Below are 6,000 nucleotides of genomic sequence, written 5' to 3' on the forward strand. Positions count from 1 at the left end.
CCAGAATACCTCAAGGGTGGTCACTGATATAACTGTAGCAGTTCTTTCTGAACTGAAACAGCAAAGATGACCAATTTCCAATGCTGTTAGTTTTCTCCCCTTTTCACCTTGAATTAATGCCGCTCCTTTAATCGGCCTTTTAATTAATGTCACCATGGATCCCAGTGGCTTTCTGCGTATTTTTGTCATCAGCCAGAAGTCACAGATGCTTGGATGACACTTGAGTTTTTTTGGTCATGGTTTCTGTTCATTAAATATTGGGTTGAAAATGTATTTAACAATGCTGCAAGTCAAGATGATCTTTGTTGTGGATCAGAGGAAAGCGAAAAGAAAATGCACATTTTTTTTGAAAGTACGTATGTCTTGTGTATTGCACAAAGAATTGCCACTGTTAAATTGGATAGGCATCCTGTGTGTGTGTATAAATGTGTGTGTTTGTTTCATAGCTGGTCCTTCCCGACAGGCAGGTGATAGTTTTATGTATATTAATGATTTCAACCCCCCCCACCCCCCAAACAGCCTGATGGAGTTGGATTAGAATGGAACATATGTTTTGCCTCAGGGCAACGGACCTACTACGAAATCCCCTCTGACTTTATAGATATGGGGATATGTTACACTGGAAAAAGGCAGAGTTGCAAGCATGGGGGAAAAAAATAAAAATGTTCCTGCATTAAGGTGCAGACAAAGAACTGCCCAGTTCTCTCCCCAGCCGTTTATGTAAATAGAACACCATTTTTTTTTTTTACTTTATCCTACTATTTTTGAATGGGGGAAAAAAATCAACCTTCAAGTTTTACTTGAATTTCACTTGATTTTTTTTTTTTTATTAAGAACCACCTCTTCCATTCTCCTGATTGATTCAACCTTTTGTGTGCTTGTTTTGAACAAAAAGAGAAACAGCTAGAGGCAAAACGCAGGAAATAAATAACTGCCATTTGTAATTGAAGTTAGTTATATATGCAGCAGAAGCTTTTACACTCCCAAGATGTCAAGAAGGAGCAATTGCCAATATCGGACCAGAGCAAAAAAAAAAAAAATCAAGTTTATTGTATTTGTTTATATTAAATTTATATGCCACTCATCTCACTTTGCAAAGCAACTCTAAAGTTGCTCTAGTTGAGCTTGGGTGTGTTGTGAAGTTTCAGGTGTACCCTTTAGAACAGTGGTTCTCAACCTTTCTAATGCCGCGACCCCATAATACAATTCCCCATGTTGTGGTGACCCCCCAACCACTTATACATCACCAGGTGCCACGGGCGTGGCCAAAGAAAAGGGGAAAAAATGGCGGACAGCCTTGTTTGGCGACCCCCGTGAAATGGTCGTTCAACCCCAAATGGGGTCCCGACCCACAGGTTGAGAACCACTGCTTTAGAACCTTTTGGGCACCAGGGGCCAGTTCCTTGGAGAGAGGTTTTTCCACGGACCGAAGAATACGTGGTTTTGTGTGCTGCCTGCATCCCACGGATGGGGCTTTGCTTGTTTGTGCAGACCGGATGTTGGCATGCATACTGGTGTGGACTGGTACCGGTCCACAGACCAGCGGTTGGGGACCCTTGCTTTAGAAGTTGAAAAGTGCAGTTCAGGGTGTTTCAGTTGTGCCATCTCAACATCCACGCTTTGTGGACACCCTTGTCCCACCTGCTAATTTTCCAGGGAAGATGCCTTTAATTCAGAAAGTAGCAAACAGCCCTTAAAACTAGTGGTCACTGAGAATCCGATGCTGTCTGTCCACCTTTTACAACCACTTCAATTCCTGGCCATCAGCTCATTTGGAGGGCAGTACTTCTCATACTTTAACAATGTATTAGATTGGGATGACCAACCTTGGCAACTTCAACTCCCACAATTCCTCTGCCAACCATAGTGTTAGATAAAAGAGAAAAAACATCTGCTATTGGTCTTGGATTGCAATTTCCACACCATGCATATTTTTTTAAACAGACTGCATTTCTCTTACGGTCTCCCTTGGCTATCTTTGCAAAAAATGGATTGATCTTTCCTCCTGATCTACTATATCGAATGTTCCTAATGTGCTCCCAGATATGACAATGTTATCTTTATTTCCATCTCTAATAAATCTGGGGGCGATTCCTCTGCCTACTTCTCGGCAAGGCTCCTTCTCTGTCAGGTCAATTTGCACTTTGCATATAGGCAAAATTTGACTTTTTTGCACCACTGCACCTTGCTTTGCATTGGCTTGTGTGAGACGGCAGCCACCAATTTAGAACTCCATCATTGTGGAGAGATCCCCTTGAACTTCTGACAAGTCTTATTTGATTTCTCTCACCCTGCCTAGCTTGGTGTTATCAGCAAAATGGATTCACTTTGGCTTGTTGAAAATGGACCATTTACCCTCTGCAAGGAGTCCTCCATTGACAACGCTTAGGGGCCATTTAAAGTTACAACAGACCCTGAAAAAGGAACAACGCAGATTTTTAAGTTTTGACAGCCAACCCTGGTCAAGCAATCCTATTTTGGGTGCTTGGCTACCAGCCCACATTTTACAGCCATTTGCAGCATTCCTTGGTCACGTGATCATAATTTACAACTTCTGGTTTCTGGCCCAAAAAAAAAAAAAAAAAACCAAAAACCTGCCCGTAGACAACAATGGGTTCACTTAACAACCGCTGCAAAAAAAAAAAAAAAAAATCATAAAAGGCACAGTCATGTGATTCTCTGCTTAATGACTGTCATGACTTAGGGGCTCAATTACAGTTGTAGATCGAGGACTATGTGTAGTTTAGAAAAAAGTTTAAAATATCAGTCCTGAAATAGATCCTTGGGGGGAGAGACCCCAGGATAAAATATGTTCTTTTCTGCATCCTGGGGTGAATTTGGTTGCTAGGGAGCAAGGGGATAAAATACTGCTATTTTTAATGTCATACAACCGCCAGTTAAAAAGTCCAAGGAAAATGCCCTTTATTGATGAAAACTGATCATTCAAGGAAACAGTGTGTTGAATAACCCCCCAGGCACCAACCTGCCCTGCCTATTAGTCCCCTCCACCACCACCCCCACCGCCTCTGCTCTTCCCACCCACTCCTCTCCCGGCCACAGACCTGCTCTGGATTCCAGGTCAGGAAGGTTTTTGATACAGAGGCTGAAACAAGCCTTGTCCAAATCTTTGTTAACGAAATTAGCCACTCCGGAAGTGGCAAATACTTGTAATCCCAGAATAGGCCTTTTCATTTCAAAATGAGAAGAAGGGGGGAAGTCAGCCCTCACGTTGACATTCAAGACTTTCCTCCCTTCCTCTGGACAGCTGGCTCCAGTTAAGCTACATGAATGCACTTATTGGATAACTACTTAATAGCACATTAGCGCTGGACCAAATGGCTCAGAAACGTCATTTTCCATTTTCAAGATGGCTCCATTTGCTGCGATGCCTTACAGGGTTGAGGGTAGGGCAACATCAGAACTAGGAACAAAACATGCTGGTTGGGACAAGGAGAGAACCAGCAGAGGAAGCTGGCTCTCTTCTAAACCAGCCATCTGGGTTTTGCACGGCTTGCAAACGTGGGTTGTGTGCACGTGCACTTGCGCACATTCCATCTGAACCATCTCAGCACATTGTGAGAATAAAGCCATTCCAGGTAGTCTTCAAATTGCAACTGTAATGGAGCCTGCCCATAACAGTTGTAAGTCGTGAAGGTTGTAAAATGGATCAACCATGTGACTGATCGGATTTAAATCATGACCGACCTTCTTGCAGTGATTGTTCAGCGAACCCTTTGCTATAGGACATTTCTGCCGACAATCAGAAGTAAATGCTGGGTTTTGGGCAAAAACGTTGTAAATTACAGGCATGTGACTGCAGAACACTACAAACGGCAGTGAATGTGGGCCAGTTACCAAGCTCCTGAAATACAGTTGTGGGATTGTGGGAGTGGGGAATGACCATCGGAACTTTACAACTCAGTTATAAGCTTGGGATTGTTGTAACTTCAAACAGCCAATAGCTGACCAGTAGTAAATCAAGAACTATCTATAGACTGTTCAGCGAGCTGCTTATGTTATACAAATCAAAATAATTTTTCCCATAGCTAACTTTTATACCTCGCACAGTATAAAGTCTCAAGTATTTAATTTTTACCAGCGTTATGCAAGCATCTCATTGTTACGTTTAATTTTAATTTTATTCCTAATATGCAGGTCATCTGCATTTAGTAACCATAATTGGGACTGGCAATTCAGTTGTTAAATGAAGTGGTTGCTAATGAACCATGCTTACCATCATCAGCTTTCTTTTGCTTTATGGACCTGCAAAGGGCATAACTGCTGAGCTTGGTCATGTCATTTTATTCATTGTTGGTGTAACTGTAAATGGTCACTAAATTGGGCAGTTGCCAAATAAGAACAACCTGTACTATGACATTTAATTGTTCTGTATTTATATTCTAGTCACTTCTATTTCCACTACAACACAATAGCTATCTTCTGTGTTTAATTGTGAAGTATATAACTGATTTGAGAAGAAGCCTCATTTTGCTTGGAAAAGTCATAGTGTTTTAGATGACTGATGGAGAGAAACCATCTGGCTTTAAAATGTTTGAGGGAGGGAAGGAAGGAAGGAAGGAAGGAAGGAAGGAAGGAAGGAAGGAAGGAAGGAAGGAAGGAAGGAAGGAAGGGGAGGGGAGGGGAGGGGAGGGGAGGGGAGGGGAGGGGAGGGAAGGGGGATGGGTTTACTGGCATTTCTGTTTCAGTTGGCACAAGGTCTTTGTTATGGTCCCCATCACTAACCACTTGGGGTCCTTACTGAGCTTTGGCCAATTTAGATTGCATCACCATTTGGGAAGATGTGACTCAGCACTTTCACAATTCCATTAGGGGTGGGCCACAAGAAGCCCTAAGGCCGGGCCACATATAACCACACACACACACACACACACACACCCCCATACCCATCACCACCTTGCTTTGATGGCCCTAGTATCTTTTCCAACCTCATTGCTGAAATGTAGCAATGCAATTTGTCGCTGTTTTTAAATAGAAAATGCCAGGCTAGCTGCTGCATGACGTTAGAATAGGCTTAAAGCTTTAGAAAAAACCCTGAATCACCCCCCCCCACTCCACTTTGCGCCACTTACTGCCATAGCAAAATACAAGTCTGGAGATGGTTGCAAATAAAAAGAGATTTTATTCCAATAATAAGGGTGACATTTTTTGTTGGGTGGAATTCATAACATCTATTGCAGCTTTTCCAGAGAAACCTTAGGAAGTACAAAAGGCAGAAGAGAGGAGAGAAAAATCCAAATGGGCTAAAATGTCTCTTTAATTTATTTGCATTGCAAACTGTAGTCCATTGCTACCCTGTTTTACATCCAAGACCTCGTTCCCCAAAATTGCAAGGACTGGCTTTATTTCTTTCATAATAATAATAATAATAATAAAAATCATAGAAGTCTCAACTTAGATCATTTTAAATAATGCACACTGGACATGTTAAAACTTTTTTTTTAATTTCTTTAATTACACATAAATAAATATATACAGATTTCATTATAGTTCCATTTGGCCTCTCCTGCAAGGGCTAATCTTGTGCTTCCAATCAAATTGTTAATTTATTCTTCCATTATTTAATATTAATAGCATTATGAATGTTTTAGAACAGGGGTGTCAAACTCAATTTCACTGAGGGCCGCATCAGCATTGCGGTTGCCCTGGGGTGGGTGGGAGGGTGGGTGTGGCCAGGGTGGGTGTGGCCTACTGGGTGGGCGTAGATGGAGTGGGTGTGGCCTACTGGGTGAGCATGGCCAGCTCTACATCGTTCGCGTCAAAGGGGCCTGTGGGGGCCTGGGCAGGAGTGGGACAGATCTGAGGGTCTCTGGCAGAAGGGGGTGCGACTGGGGCAAGCGCCAAGGCATGGTCCATTTCTTCATTCCTCACAAAGGGTGACCCCTCCCCAGCATGCACCCAGAGGGTGGGACCGGTTCCTTGCTGTTTCCAGATGGCCTTGCGGAGCTAAGACTGAATGGGTTTCAGCATAGATGACCACCA

This window comes from Crotalus tigris, unplaced genomic scaffold (genome assembly GCF_016545835.1).
Source record: "Crotalus tigris isolate CLP2741 ecotype Arizona unplaced genomic scaffold, ASM1654583v1 scf7180000019504.1669754, whole genome shotgun sequence".
Classification (NCBI taxonomy): Eukaryota; Metazoa; Chordata; class Lepidosauria; order Squamata; family Viperidae; genus Crotalus; species Crotalus tigris.